The 16,488-nt window shown below is 43.7% G+C and overlaps 3 non-coding genes across 3 annotated transcripts; all 3 read right to left on the bottom strand.

Moving 5' to 3' along the window:
* Positions 1-7,823: 7,823 nt before the first annotated feature.
* Trnaa-agc lies at positions 7,824-7,896 on the bottom strand. The gene has a single exon. It is a non-coding gene; the product is annotated as a tRNA-Ala (tRNA).
* Positions 7,897-9,922: 2,026 nt separating this feature from the next.
* Positions 9,923-9,995, bottom strand: Trnaa-agc. The gene has a single exon. It is a non-coding gene; the product is annotated as a tRNA-Ala (tRNA).
* A 2,990-nt stretch (positions 9,996-12,985) lies between these two features.
* Trnaa-agc lies at positions 12,986-13,058 on the bottom strand. The gene has a single exon. It is a non-coding gene; the product is annotated as a tRNA-Ala (tRNA).
* Between the last annotated feature and the right edge of the window lie 3,430 nt (positions 13,059-16,488).

A 16,488-nucleotide genomic window follows, 5' to 3' on the forward strand; every position in this document is an offset into this window, starting at 1 on the left:
CCATTACTAATTAATTCAATTTAGCGATGTCGTCCGAAACGGCTTCCTAATCCTCCCACGCAAGCCGCGCGTGGGAGGATTAGGAAACCCCAACACGGGTTTGCCGCAAGAAGTGGAAGTGGCTGAATCAAGTGATCGCTGGCCCGGCCATCATTGGCCTCTAACGTCCACGCGGCGCGCCCGTTTTTTTTTTTGCCCGATTAGGAACAGGCATTTTGGCAACAATGAGCGCACGGGCGTTCGAAGTTAATTTTCGTCGACACCGACGCTGGCGGAAATGTTTTATGAGGGTCACGCGCTTTAGTGCTTGCTTTGCGTGACGGCCATCTTCCGAGAGGATGAAACAATCGGCGTATTCCAAACCTGATAGAATTTGGCCTTCGTTTTCTCCCATTCCCTAAATATATGCTACATCAACACTCCGGTTGTCACTTCTCTGGTGTCCAACCTAAACCCGGCCCAACTTTGTTGCCGGATGTGCAACTGAAGTGGCCGAACGTTTCGAACTCCCGCGGAAGCACAGTCCCGCGTTGCTTCTCCGTTTCCTGTCTTCGGATTTCCCCAAACCGGTGAAGTTTTGACAGCCAAGTTTCACGTTGCTGCCTGTCGTCAGACTTTCGGGGGCAGAGTGTTTCCTGTTCGCGATACAATCCACAGCGTACCCGATGCCATATTCCCCGTAGTTTCGGCGATCTTCTAACGGATCCTTCATCATGCGCTTCGCCATATCTCACGAACGCTTTCTTTGTACATAGATATTTTTCCTGAATAAAAAAACTACAACTATGATTAAAGGGACCATAAACCGATTTTCTTACTTTGCAACAATTAAAACCGGAATGAATCCCCCCCTCCCCCTCCTTGACGCTTACAATCAACCGAACACGCACTTCCTCTTTTTTTTTTCTCTAGGCAACAGTAGACCCAGAAGCACTAAAAAAAAAGGAAGAATGGACAGTTACCTTTTTTTTCTCTTCAAAGTTGTCTAATGAATGGAATTATGTATTTCGTTAAGGCGAGAGATTTATTTTTGTTTTCTTCATGTACCTTGATTTGCCTGAAAATTTGCTGAACAAGCCAACAAATATCGCTGAAATATTATCCCAAACATTAGATCGAAATATATGTTTTTTTTTTTTTTTTGATGAGCTATTGAATTTACAGTTTTAATCATCACCATAGTTTTTTTATGAAATTTTTTATTGGCAACAACGAAAAAGTGACGGCAGCGGCAAGCAGGGGTTCACTCTTTGTACCGTAGAATTTGTACCCAACTGATTCCAAGCAGTTTCACGGTTTTAAATGAACGCTTTGGAAGCTGGCTCCCGTATCCGCGCACCGGCACGAAACAAATTCTCGGCATAGTTTATTTTGCAGACTGCATGCCATTGCCTGCTCGACTGGCAAAGCCTGCCTGCCACTGACGCAACGGCACTGGAGAGTGCTGGTATATATCAATGTTTGTTTCTGCATCATTTTCGTTTGCCGATTTCACAATAACTATTCCGAATTTCGCGATACTGAATAGCATATACCGGAAAGGCCAAAGGCCGGGGAGTCAGGAAATATAGTTAGTTGGGGTGGCTCAAAAAATCGCCGGAGTACCCCTCTAAAAGATGTTTCGGGGAGTTAAGAACATACTGCGTATTAATTGACGCCGTGTGACGTCGCGTGACGTGGCGTGATCGCGTGACGTGACGTCGCGGCGTTACGTTATGTCACGTGACCTGACACTCCGACTTGACACCGTGACGCTCTTCCACGTGACACGGCGCCAAGTGACGTACATGGTCATGTGATGTCTGAGCACGAGAAGCTGTTTTCTGCAGAAGATCAGACGCCATGCATAAGTCCACAGCTCAATGAATCGTCCTTTTTTTTTTTCGTCGGAAATAAGTATCGAAAAAAAAATGTTTAGGGATGGTGAAGGCGGTGAAAGGAGACTGTAATCCCACCCTATCTGTCGATTGTGCAGCTTTATTGCGAGCGAGGTGGCCTAATCTTTCTGCCTTATCAAAGGGCTTTCCACAGACCCCACCTCCACACCGCTGTCGACTCTTCTGATAAACCTGGACTAGATCGTATTACCCGACCGTCACGAGCCAAGTTCCTAGAGTTCCTCTCGTCTTTACGCCAACCAAGCGCTTGTTTTCCTTTTTGTGTTATATTATTGCTTTCTGGCGTGAGCAACGAACACGCGCATACCGCTCCGTTTAGGGGCTATAACCCCGGCTTAGCCAACGGTATGAATGGAATGCTCCCCGGCTACGACATTTGGATCCGGGCCAATCGAGAGCCGAGGATCCGCCGCGCCGCATCAGTCTTCGTGTCGCGGCTGGACCAATCAGCAGTTGGGGAAAGGGGGGGGGGGGGGGGGGGGCGGGATAAAAGGCGATTTATGCGCTTTTATTCGCATTTCTTGTGCCTGTGTCACAGTATAGTGTATAGTAGAGCGTGACAGAGAAGAGTATTCCTTGTCTTTACTCTCCCATACAGTCGTGTGACTCGTTAATATGGACACCCCCATTCCCCCAAAAAATAATTCGATTTAGTCCGATTAATCCGAATATCTGATTTTTGTCTCCTAAAAACGAGACAAAAATATATGTATTTACCAGCTTTGTGCTTGTTAATCGAAAATTTAAAAAAAGGAATCGATTAAAATTGCATTTACTCTTTGTTAAAAACAACAACAACAGCAACAGTGACATTATAATTCACTATTTGAGAAGAAAAAGATTTGGCCGTCATTTGAAAAACTTTTCTGATTGCTTAGAATAGAATAGAATAGTTTTATTTCCAATACATACATACAAGAAACTTCACATTTTCAAAGCTACACGTTTTATTTATTTATTTTTTTCTATCGGTTTGAAAACTGGTCTTTCGTATTGTCCATTGTTGGATTTGAATCACCGAACTACGATTGAATTAGAGTTAAATTAGAATGACCGAATTACAACCTAATCATCTTCTGAATTCCTTAATTTCGGTGGAACGTCCTAGCTGGTGCCGGAGGAATTGGTTCGAGGATTTCTCGGTAAAACAAAGGGCGCCGTTAGAAAGGGGGATGAAAATGGTAACGGTCACAAATAATTATAGTACTTCCAGAAGTAACCAGACTACTCTCGTGATTACTTTTTAATCAAATTGTTCTCAGACGATTACGAAATTACTCCGAAACGTAATCGATTTGCGAGGAATTTGATCTCTTGTCACGAGTACCGCACACGTCTGGTATTTGCTAAGTTTGTCTCGGTATATGTCGTCTGCGAAGCGGGCTATCCGTACTAGAGTTCCTGTATCGCTACCTACACCCGTAGGGAGCCTATACAGGAACTCTAATCCGTACTAACGGCACATGACTCCATGTACATACCTTCGGAGCGCACTTATTCGGAAAATGTGCGACCGAACAATAGGTGCGTGCAGTTATTACCAGATGCCGCCGCCACCCTTCGCACGACAGCACTGCCTTTCACCCCGCCACCGGCACAAAGGCGTGCATCAGGTCACACCGTCATTCGCCGCGGCATGCCGGCAACAGCGATTACGTGTTAACACATCTATCGAGCGAGTACATCCACCGAGCCGTTACACCCATCGATGGATCTAATGGCACGGTGGATAAACTAGCTCGTTGGATGTGTTGAGATGTGTATGGATGTAGCTGCACGATGGATGTAGTTGCTCGTTGGATATAGTTGCTCGATGGACGTAGTTGCTCGGTGGATGTAATTGCTCCTCCTATCTGTGACGACGCCTAGCTTTCCGTTACATCCATCGTGCTAGCGCATCCATAGGAGCCAAGATGGCCGCCATTGGGCTATCCTTCAATCAGAACCAATCAGAGCTCGGAGTCTTTCTGCCGTCAGCGCAACGCCTGCGCAACAAGCAGACAACTTGCTCTCCACATTGGTACGGGAACCACAGGAAAAAAACGGTAAGCCCCAAAACGTTAGTGTATCACAATTAAATTCTATAAGATTTTCAGATTTTTTTTAGAAATAAAAGGTGTGGTTCTGTGTACCATCCTAATCTTATAATAATGTTTCTCTTTAGATAATTTTTAGGGTGAAGAAAAAGCAGTAACTAAAGTTTGTGGAAACGAGAAACAACGAGCCGACAATGCGTGTTCGACTTCGGAGACGCATTGTCGGTCCTTTTACTCACTTTTGTACATTGAATTTAGCGTATAACTCTTCAAAATAATGTGAACTATTATACATCATAGTTAAACAAAGGAATAAAACTGCGTAATTGATGGATGTAATGGCATGTTTTTGGACGAAGCCGCTCGGTGGATGTGGTAGCGCGGTGGATGTAATGGCGGGATGGATGTAACGGCATGATGGATGTAATGGCACATTGGATGAAGTGACCAAAAATCGATGCAATGGGACGATGAATGTGCTGGCACTATGGATGTACGGGTACGATGGGTCTAATGGCACAAAATTTGACGTAATTTCTCGATGGATGTGATGGCACGATGGATGTTTTGGCCCCAAGCCGGATAGGGCCATCTCTGGACAATTCTATACTGCCACAACGTGACACTGCATTTATCTTGAAACTTCAATACTGGAGGTCTATATCACTGCCTGTGTTGAAACCCTGATTATGGGAAAATGACAAAAAAGCTATTAATGAAGAGAATTACCAACATGATTCACATGAAGCGATTTTGTTCATGTTTTCGCAGTTGCGACGTGTTGAACCGCAGTTTCCACCTGGCTTTCTTTGCCGCACACGAGCGACATCGCAACTGCGAAGTCACAAGAAAAATCGCGTCATGTGAATTAGGCTTAACGCCTAAGTTGACGGTGCGGCGGGAAGTACGCACTCGCCGGACCAATCAGCCGCATCGTTTTCGTCGCCTGACCCCGTTCTTTGCTCGAGGTACATGGGCGAGGGCGTGACCACGTGGCGAAGGATAGCCATATGGCTGGTTCAACAAACACCTAGCTTCCACTGCGCCTCTAAGCTACTAGACCTCCTAGAAAGCCGTAGTACCGAATTTTCACGAATCGAACACGACTGCTGTCTCAGCGTCAGGGTGGTATTTGTGTTCTCACTGACTGGCTTGTCAAATCTTACACCTCGTACTATTGCGTTGAGTCGTCCGAGCTCCGACAAACCAAAGCATCGTTTCCTGTTTTTTTTTTGTTTGTTTTTTTGGCGTTACGGATAAAATTAAAACAAAAGGGCGCATTTTTGAGCGCAGAACCCAAGCTATACGTCCATCATGCTTATTTGTCTTGAGCAGCCAGTTTGCCATCGCCGCGTGAAGTCGCAACTTCTAAACACGCGAACGTTCTTCGTTAAACACACCCGCAGAACCTCGAGTTCTTCGCGTTCCAGAGCATCATCCCCTTCCAGCTCTCCTAGTCTTCTTCTTCTTTATTACTGCCACGTATCTTTACTCTTGGAACAAGCTTATTCTTGGCACCGACAGTGGCGCAAGCTTCTTTCTCCTCAGGCCCATTTCGCAATGTTTCCTCGGTCGCTGAGAAGTAAGAGTTCGGCAAAGAAGACCGTCGTCATTTGACGGCCCGGGGTGGTTCTTGCATCGCGCCGCTAAAAGCTGATCCATTGTTTGTTTTCTCTAGACCGAGACTTGGGCGGGAAAAGAAAGCGTAATTTGCAGTCTGCTAAACTCTGTTTCGCCGTACAATGAACCGCAGTGCAGGCTGTACGAGCTATAGCAGCCAATGCAATGCGGACAGCAAGTCGTCTGCTTCTTGCTCAGGGGTGGCAATGACGTCAGAAGGACGCCAAGCTCTTATTGACTGACTGAAAAAAAAAAAAAAAAAAAAAATAGTGGGTAGACTTTAATGCTAGATGCCCTGAGGTCTACCCACCCTTTTTTTTCAACCAGCCAATAAGAGATCGGCGTCGTTGTGACGTCACCGCCACTCCTGAGCAAGGAGCAGACGACTTGCTCTCCGCATACCGTGTGTGGGTATCACGTGACCTTATCACGTGGTATGTTCGCAGAGCCGGATTGGTCGAGATGACTCGCAGCGTCCATTGCAGTCCATCGTAAGATGAGCCAAAAAGATGGAGGTAGCAGACGACGCGCGATCCCCGGCGTTTATTCGGAATAGCGGACGGTTGTTATTTTTCTCCTTTTTTCACGCTTATCGACAGGAAATGACACCCTCCTGCAAACCAGGATGTATGTTTATTTGTTCCACAGTTAGGCCGTTTTCTTTCCAGCTTTTCCAGTGCAACGAAGCTCCCTCACTACCGCGACGTCATAATGGCGTTGCGCGTTAGTCGCGCTCGCTGATGCGGGGATTTGGCGAGACACCGTGGCCCGGACCGGCTTGAACGTACACGGAAGTTGGCTGAGCTAACGCTTACCGTTATTGTTCATCGCCTAAAATGAAAGGTACCGTAGTTTCCGGTTTTTTATGAACGACTGAACGTAACTGCGGGGTGTCTGAGTTAAATTCCAACAGATCGATTTAAAACAGAAACCGTGAAAGGGCACCGTAATGCAATCGTTGTAGATGGGTCATGCTGCCAGTTGGACATACTATGTGGGTCTAATTCTCACGATAAGTGTGATAATTAACGAAAATTCGTAGTTATATACCTTCTTACTGAAAATAAACATATCGCCCCAGTTAGAAACTTGCTGAGTGTCATTGAAAATCCCCAAGACGGTCAATTTTCGATAGACTCAAAACACGCGTGAAGCGCGGGTGACCGCTAAACTAACCACCCGTGCAACGAATACAAGGCTGGCGGGACAAACACGCGGATTATCAGAACGCGGATTATCAGAATGTCACCCGCATTTTCGCACTCTTTAATATTTCAAATTTCCCAGCTATAGCATCTTATAACATGCGAAACCACGAGCTTTTGCGCAATATATCTGCAGCGACATTTGTTAAATGTATAACATTTCTGCAGGAATACTTCTAGAAGCCTCGAGAAGTTCGTCTTACTCATTCTGTAAGCGAGCCGGAAAGATGCCGGCAAATAAATAATAAATAATAAAAAAAATACAGATAATGATCTCCTTTACTTGCCTTACGAACTTTACTTGACATTAGCAGCAGCTGCTCATTTATGAGTTTGTTTCTGTTGTTTTATTGTTTTATTATCATGCTTCAGCTAAGCCTAAACCTAAACCTAACCGAACCTAGATGAACAGTCCTCTCTCTCTTTTTTTTTTTTATTTATTTTATTTTATTGCGAAATTAACAACAACTGTCGCACAAACGTATTGCACACGACCGAAATAACCTGAATCCTAGCCGTGCCATCGCGGCACACACTTCGTTCAATCAGTATGCTCATGTTCGGTCTTGAATTTAGTCGATGCCTGAGACAATTGAACGACTGTGGTTTTTTACACTATAGAGGCCACTTTGACAAGGGCGCCCCCATCTTGAATTGTCGTCACTTCCAGTAACGGGGAAAACATTGTTTTGCCGTCGCCACTCCAATAGAAGGCATTAGGATTTAAGCGTAACCCTCACACATCCTCGCTTTGCCTCCACTCTATTTTTCTACTGTTTACAGGCTAAAACGTTTTATTATTTATTCGTCTCCCAGACGAAATTTCCTATTTAGGCATTTTGGTCTTTAATTCCGAGTTAGATAAAATTCCGCAGTGATTGGTAGTTTTTGTGTGTGCGTCGGCCTTTGCTTACCTGCAGTATCGTGGGCGTGTTGTATTTAAACTGAAACTACTTGAGTGTCTTAATTTCATTGGCCCCGCCACCACTTTTATTTCTCATATCTATTATAAATTCCTTAATTTAATAAACATTCCAGACTGAAAAAGAAAAAAAAAAGGTCCTTGGAGGTGCGGGGTATCGATCCCCGTACCTCTCGCATGCTAAGCGAGCGCTCTACCATCTGAGCTACACCCCCAGACGAAGGCGGAGAAAACGAACACGATCACGACGACGACATAATGGTAGCAGTTCCGCCTTTCTGTTGGCGTTATCCGTATTGCGTAAAACCCGATCACAGTTGAGAAAGAACCGAGGCCTCTTGAAAAGCCAGTTTCCCCCTCCGCGTTGCGTGTTGCCGCGGAGTTGTTCTTATTTAAACACCACCGACGCGTTTTTTTTTCGGTATTGAGGCTAAACTGAAATGATAAAGAATGTCATCCCTTCCCCTTTTCCGCTTTTCACAACACCCCTCTTACGTTTAGAGTTAATATATCGAAGCCGTATTCCCTTGATCAATATAGCATGTTTACCACAAAAAAAAAAAAAAAAGTTTTAGCTTGTTTGGATTATATCCGAACTCGGAGACGCACTGGATGTGTTGCGAATGAGCTGGGCACATTATCTGTCTGTCTGTATGCTCGCGCTTGCGTGTGTCTGTGTGCGTAGCGTCACGGTGTCACGTAACGTCAGAATGTCACGTAACACTCCGACGTCAAGGTCAGTGAGCAATATAGCCCTTATGGAGCTATCTTGCTGATATGTCCTTGACCAGTGTAACGTTCGAGGGTAACGTGTCGCTTTTCTGCCCTGCAACACAGTTTGTTCCGAAGCATGACGCACCGTCGTTGTGCTCTTCTTGCGTGAAAGGTAGGAATATACGTTGCATAGCCTCAAAATCTACGTGTTGCAATACACTGATAGTTGCTATCCGTGTATTGCAACGCGTTGATTTTGAGGCTGTGGAATGTATATTCCTACCCTACATTTCTACATTGCGTCCCTTTTCCTGTTACCGTCGGGGAACGTAAAAACATAGTTGCCTCTCCTGGCAACTATACGTAACAAAGACATCTTTGAACGAACGAAATTCGAACACTGCTCGCTGGTATCGAAATTTAAGTAACGTGAGATAAGATGACTAGAAACTCGGACGCCTCGTAAAGGTCACATGCACGATGCGCTCAACGTAAAACAATTCATGTAAAAGACAGCTAGTGCTTGAACGCTTCCAGCAGTGCTGTCGTGTTCCGGTTTTTGAACCCTGTCTCATCCTAACGGCTAATTCAGACATTCGAACTAGCAGCTCAGGCAATAGACAACTTAGCGAAGTATGATAAATTTAACTTTTCGAGTATGTTGGCCGACTTCTACGCGAACATTTTGAAATTTTGGGAAAAAAAGTATTTGATAAAGCATTTTATGTTATCTTTCGTAAATAGATTACCAATGTCTACGCAACATTAAATCAGACATGTGTGATTTTAACGCTCTCTTCGGCGTAATGAAGTCTCGCAATAAAACAACATACCCAACAAATAGTTCGCCCCCTTTTGCACCATGTGGCATCGGGTCTTCTCAATTTTCGAACATGCGGATAATAGTCGAACTTCGGTCGAACATTTGCCAACCTTTGCGCCCGAAGTTCGAAAAAGTCGAACCTGATCGAACTCGCATCTAGGTAGGTTCGCGACATCACCACTAGCCGCAAGATAGTGCGTGATAGAAATGATGTCAAACGCGTTCTTCGTGAAAATGAAGTTGCTCTTTGCCAGAAATCAAATTGAAAGAATGCACATGCTTCGTATTTCATCACGAGCACATTAGTGCTCGTTAAATGGTCCTAGCAAAAAATGTTAATTTGATTTAATGTTTTACGTTAAATTTGCTTATGTCCTGATCTAGCGCTTAACTGTAAAAAGGGGGTGGGGTCTCGACACGATGCAACAGCAGCTCTTTTCTTTTACCTCCTTCTGGTAGAAATAAACTTGAAAAATAGAAGCAAATTGTTGATCTAAGCACCTTAAAATAAAATTTTGCAGGATTGTTTTTTTCTTTGGAAAGAGCTCGCCTTTTACGCTGACCCCTTAACAGAAAAAGCGACACAATCATCGTCCAACCTGGTGGCTAGTTCACGGTGCTCTGAAGAACCCGTATCTACCAATCAATCAAGAAATCGCCGAGGCAAATAATTATGAAAAGAAAAAAAAAAGGAAAAAAGTCATTGGAGGTGCGGGGTATCGATCTCCGTACCTCTCGCATGCTAAGCGAGCGCTCTACCATCTGAGCTACACCCCCAGACGATGATCTTCGGAACGAACGTGAAGGTGCACCATTGCGTAGTTCGGAGTAACAATAATACTAATAATAATAAGTTGATTCACAAAGAAAACATACATACAACTTACTCAGTCTCACAAAAGCACTTGCGTGCTTGTGCGTGAGTACTTACAGTCCGGCACGGGGGATGAATTTAACAAATCGGAAGTATGTAAAACTAAATTGGCACAACTGATTGGAGTCCTATTTTATGCGGAACTCAACAAAAAAGGTAGAGAAAAAAAGATGGTTTATTGCCTTAACAGTATACAGACACAGACTTCTATGCCAGTAGGCATCAAACGAAATCATCTATTTTTATACAACACCAACAATGTTTTACATAGACTATGTAATACCACAAGTGACACAGAATAATCAACTCTAGCGTGCAAAATCATGGCAATACGAACAGGCGCGAAGGGAACAACCGTGAATGCAGGCGTGCAAGAGCAATGCGGCAATACAGTGGGGACGTAAAAAAAGGCATGGGTCTGGGAGCTGTCTATCGTTCACCTGGCGTACTACACCATTTACGCATTTCTTTTTTTTCACCTGTGCTAAGGATAGCCTTTTAAGTAAACTATCAGGAAGATTATTAAAATATGTTGGTACACAATGCTTCCTCAACCTTTTGCCATAATTAGTGCATATTCTCGGTTTGTGAAATCTTTCTGTGTGTCTTAGATGTTTTTCTTTAGCGGATGGTATTTTGAAATCGTGCGTGAAATAATATTTTGTGAGGACCATGAATTTATGCATGTCTTCCACTGTTAACAATTGGAGTTCTGACACCTGAATTCTTGAAAGGAAAGACTTTCGAGATGTGTACCACACGTCATGTTCTGTATCATTTTTTTTAATTAGGTTATTTATCTTTTGTATTTTGTATTTGGATGAAAGTGCATAAATGTTGATACTATATCTTAGTTTTGATTCACCTGACATCTGGTAAATCAATCGCCTTAGATTAATACTTGCAGAACTTCGGAGTTTATAGAGGTATGAAAGAATTATTCGCAGGTGTCTAAGTAGTTAGTGAATATGATGATTCCAGGATAAATACTCGTCAAAGTGTATACCAAGGCGCCTAGTTTCACTTACGTAAGTAGTGGTGAGCAAGTCTCGCTCATAAACTTTCGTGCAGTCTTTTTTCTAGAGAAAGATCATGGTCACAAGCCAATGGGGGCACCTCAGGAACCACCTCAGTGCCCTGCTTCACTCCCTTTCGACTAAAAATACTTTTTAACGAACACCTCGACACGCTTTTCATTCAGTTCAAAGGGGAAAATGCTATGCTTTGTTTCACCAGTTCCAACCGTACGCTTTTCGCCCATTCGTTCAATCATTCTAAGAGGGAAATGAAGTACTTCAAGCGCTGCGCGTAATTATGTAATTAGGGTATGTAGAGTGCATTTTTCTTGTTAATACATAATTAATTCATTACTCTGTCGTGTTGTACGCGCGTTTCTAAGTATCAACGAGTTCTTCGTTTTTTGGTCACTTTTGCAGCTAGTTCCGGTTAATGTTTCAAGAGTGCAACAACGTGCCATTTTCTCTGACGCTGCTTTTAAGCCTTCGTGCCTTCACAACTGAAAGGGGCATTAAAGTTGATTTTGACATCGTTTTTTCATGGTGCGAACTCAATCTACGCACCCAAAGTATCATAGAAAACCGAAAATTACAATCACGTGTGGCCCGCCTCGCCTTTAGAAACGCGACCAAACAACGCGACACCTCCCCTCTTCTGATATATCTAAAAAAAAAAAAAAGAAACGAAAAAAAAGCGAAAACAAAAATTACATTTCGCAGTGACTACCAGCTGCCAGTGTTGCTCGTGCATGTCAGAGCACATCTTTCTGCAAAGCTCTAGTCAAAAATGACTAAGCAGGTACAATCATGGACGGTTTATTCAAGCAGAATAAAACTAGAAAAATAGAAAAACTAAACGCTGCGTAAACGCACTGCTTTTCTAGAAATATTATTAGATGTGTGCTTATTGTATGCAAAATATTCTAAGATACAAGAAGGCGCATACTTTCTCTAAATATTAGACCCTATCAACAAGTCCTCCACACACTCCTTCGTGATGCCGGCAATGTGAATTTTAGATCGACTGACTTGACGCAGCTTCTGACCCTAGACTTCAAATGGAAGTACATTTTGTTACTGTGTGTGTGGATAGCATATACCAATGTTGACGAGACGCGAAGCCAAGGAATTAACGAAGACACCAGATGCTTTACCTCCGTGTTTCGTCGAGATTGTTTAGCTGTCCAAATTAACAGGCATGATCTAATTGTAGTCAATGAGGGGATAAGAAAGCAGTAGATGTATCGCCTACAGCACGCGCTCATCGTCTTCCACCGGGCTTCAACTGCGGGTGCGACGAATGCTCGGGCCGGGGACGGAACATCTACTGACCGGCTCAAATGAAGCCCGTAACACATTTCGTTAACTAATGCAACAATATCTCGTGAACTGTTCTATCAAAACAGGAAAAATTTTACCGATAAATGTACGCGTATACCTAAATAGTTTTTCGCGCCTATACTTCACCCGAGTTCGAAATGACATTTTTTTTTTTTTTTGTCGTCTTTCACGGCGCATTAAAAGGGACACTTGATTACGTGGAGTGCAGTTGCTCAAAATGACACAAAATTGTTGCATGGAACAGGTTACAAATGAAAAACTTTGTAAAACGTCTGCGTTGTGTACAAGCCTCTGAAGATGGTTGTGCCATAACTTGTTGGGGTGAGCTAGGTTGCATGAGGGAACGAAGATTAGTGGCATTTTTTTTTTTTCCCCTTAGAGAGGTCACGAACAAAGATATTCGCGCATTGTAATGAGTAGAAATCGTCGGTAAAAATTGCATAAACTCTAAGACGACTTGGAATCATTCCCCCAATTAGAGATCTGAGAACTCAATCAGCAAAGTTGATTTTTAATATGAAGTAAAAAAAGGTCATTGGAGGTGCGGGGTATCGATCCCCGTACCTCTCGCATGCTAAGCGAGCGCTCTACCATCTGAGCTACACCCCCGGACGGAATAGTCGATGACGAACGTTGAAGACGATGATGACGTAACCACCTACTTTTTTTGTTCGGTTGCTAAGGCGTCTGAAGCTGGATCTCGCCAGAGAACCGTTCTTCTTCCGCAAAATTGTTCTGCTGAGTTGTTCGGTGTGATGAGTTGTAAAAACAAAAAAATGATGAATGAGCGAAGCACTAGATATTGAGTAGTTCCTTTAGCGGTGTCATGTTTGTCGGCTGCTTTACAGCGTGGGTGCACCATCTCAAATGTTGCTGAGGCTAAGCGCCCGCAGACCACAGAACGCTAATATAGCGGGTAATGATTGGTAACTTTGTTTTGCATCTTTCACATTATGGTAGTCTTATTTCTAGAATTGCCAAAATTGTTTGAGTCGCTAGAATGAGTAATTATGTGACAACACCAACTAAACTGTAATGTAGAGCTACCTTGCTTGTACTGTGATGCGTGTTGCTTTGTCGTATCACTGTATCGTGATGACATGGTTACTTACCTCAATCCTGCCGCCATATTCTTATGCCGCATCAGAATACAAATTAACTTGCGTGACAGTATGACACATAAGCCTATCACTCTCAATGTGTCTTTCTTTGCACACCGTGTAGTTACTTTCGACCCAAATTAGGCTAAATAAAACATTCTGCGATCGAAAATTAGGCAATTCGAGCCCATATAAATTTGAAAAATTCTCGAGTTCAGTATTTGAAAAAATGTAATTCATGGGCCCCAATATTTATGATAGAATCTAAACGTACAATACTCCACTCGTTCGATCTCTCTAATTTGGTTGCTTTTGCTGCTCTTTCCCCTCGCTGAATGATTGGGTATATCGACTCAATGATGCTGCCCAATCGAGTTTGGACTTGTAGAAATCTTTAGAGATATGCACTTAGTTTCAAGTGTCTTCCGTTCCTCCCCTCCTTTTCCTTCTTTCACGCCAGCCCCCGTATGATATATATACACATATGTCTCGTACATCATGTAAAAGACACGGAGTTTCTCTGCAGACTTGATGACAGAAATAGCTGCGGACACGCCTTAAGCATATGTTCGAATTAAGCGGGTTTGCTTCCTACTTCGAATTAAGCGGGTATGCTTCGTACTTATATGTGTATGCTTCGAACTGGTCTGCAGACAGGTTTTTGCACGACCCTTCTGATACGGCAATCCCACGAGCAAGAAACAGGTTGCACACAGTATCAGACTGTATATTTAATACATATATGATCTATTGCCCGGTGTTATAGCGCGACTCGAAAAAAACGTGCTTTGAGTATATGCTTGAGGGTGTCTCTCCGCAGCTAGTTCTTTCGTCATGTCTGCAGCGACTACACCCTGTCTTTTGAATGATGCATGAGTAGTGCGGCTGTGGACAGGAAACCTGTTCGCGCAACTGTAGTTCACGATCTCGCATTAATGCGTGCTCCCATCGTCCAGAACGGGAAACTCGCGCTTGCGCAATAGCACCGCGAAGTCGGCGTTAGGGGTTAAACAGGAGTGTCGCGACCCCGCCCTGGTTCGAGCTCAATCGTGTTCGACCTTTTCGAAATTCTGAACGCAATGTTCGACAAAGATTGGACTTGAAGGTCGATGTTTGGGCGCATGCGCAAATATTCAAAACGAACTGACGCCGCCTGGTGGACGAAGGTAACTAAAAGTTTATATTTTTATATAAAAAAAAAAAAAACATCGGTAATCACACTCTAAAATTTAATAGAAATACCGAATACCATCTACATTTGTTTTCCGAAATTCTTTTTTTTTTTTGTGAAGAAGGTTGGCACCTCCGTTTAATAAAATTTAATTCTGCAAATAAAAAAGGTATACTACATATAACTTACAACGTGTCTGGTATACTGCAGAAAATATTGTAAATACAGGCTTGGCGAACAGAGTCAGGTGCACCAAATTTCCCAACTACTAAACCAAAACACATTTTTGATATTGTTGAAAAGAACCTAGTTGGATATACCTTTCTGTTAAAAGAAGGATACAACTTAAAAGAATATATTTTAGATATGAATGTGAGCGTTGCATTAAAGTGCCTAGCTTTTTTGCTTTTTCTACTTTATTTATGTTTAATTAAAGCCTGACGAACACCCAGAAAGGAGAAAACTCACACCCAATTCATCTTTCTATTCGAAAGAGGGAGACCGTCCTCCTTTCCGCGGGGTGTAGCTCAGTGACCCACTTTTGTAGGGAGAGGAGGAGATAAGAGTGCGAGAAGACGTGGAGAGAAGAAAACTGGGAAACGATTTTCTGCCCGGCAGAAGTCAATTCCGTAGGTCGGCCATTAGGTGTTTTGTAGGGCCCGACAAATGGTGAATACCTTTGTCAGGTGTATCACCTTTTGTCCTTGCTATTCAACAGATGGCCACTAAATTCAAATCCAAATACAAAAGTGTGATTTCGTCGAATTTTGCCAGAAGGTCGAAAGTTCGACGAACCAGTCGACCTCAGAGATTCGACGTCGAACCCGCGACGTCACGGCGCAGTGGTGGCGCGTCGTTCGCACTTCCGGTCTGGGGCTTTGGGCAGAAGTCCCCATGCCAGGCGTATGTTCCTGCGTTGTTTTGAAAGTAACCAGACAAAAACCTGCCTTCTCGTCAAAGCGCCGCGACTGGAGCCGTACCAAAAGTGTCGAGAAAGGTTTGAAGGTCATTTTTCACATGCTCGGTTCGTCCGAGAATCTGGATATGTGCCGAGAAAAGGTAAAAGCAGACGCCGTCGGACAACGATTGCTTGGGCGGGAAGCACTTTGGGTTGAATTCACGGATACTTCTGGTCATCAGATTTATTCGTTTTGATCTAACATGGACTTTAGAAAACCGTCAAGTTGTGCGGACAACCTGCGGACTACGTTCAGTGCGTCTTCAAGTTCAAATGGCTGCCTGATTGTTCGAACTGTCGTCTGCTCTTTCAAACGTTTCTGCTTGTCGTCTGCTCTCTTAGACGACGCCGGCCCGTAGATCAAATGTTGGCCCGGTACTTGCGATAAGAAGTAAGTGCAGGCCTCAAAAGACTTGAATTTGAAGGTTGGTAAGCAGGCTCGATGTAAACAGTAGATACAAAAAGATGTTGATCATTGTTACCAGTGACCTTCACCGACTTGTTATGCCTAATTCACTTGATCCGATTCTGCTTGCGATTTTGAGTATTGACGTCGGCCATTTCAGCTACGGTTCACGTTTTTGCAGCCCTAGCGGCGTCGCGACTGAAAATTGCGAGCGAAATCTCATCATGCGAATCAGGCTTTATCGTGCATACTGCGGCGTCCACGCGGAATGAATCGCCACATGTCACATTGTTCACGCGAAGTTTTGCGGTGTAACGAGCCTCGGTAATTACGCTGACGCTGCTCAAGATAGTCAGACATCGCCAGGAAGACGTAGAATAAACAATTCGAACGCGAAAAGGGCA

Source organism: Ixodes scapularis, unplaced genomic scaffold, assembly GCF_016920785.2.
Source record: "Ixodes scapularis isolate PalLabHiFi unplaced genomic scaffold, ASM1692078v2 PGA_scaffold13__105_contigs__length_92229423, whole genome shotgun sequence".
NCBI classification, from domain to species: Eukaryota; Metazoa; Arthropoda; class Arachnida; order Ixodida; family Ixodidae; genus Ixodes; species Ixodes scapularis.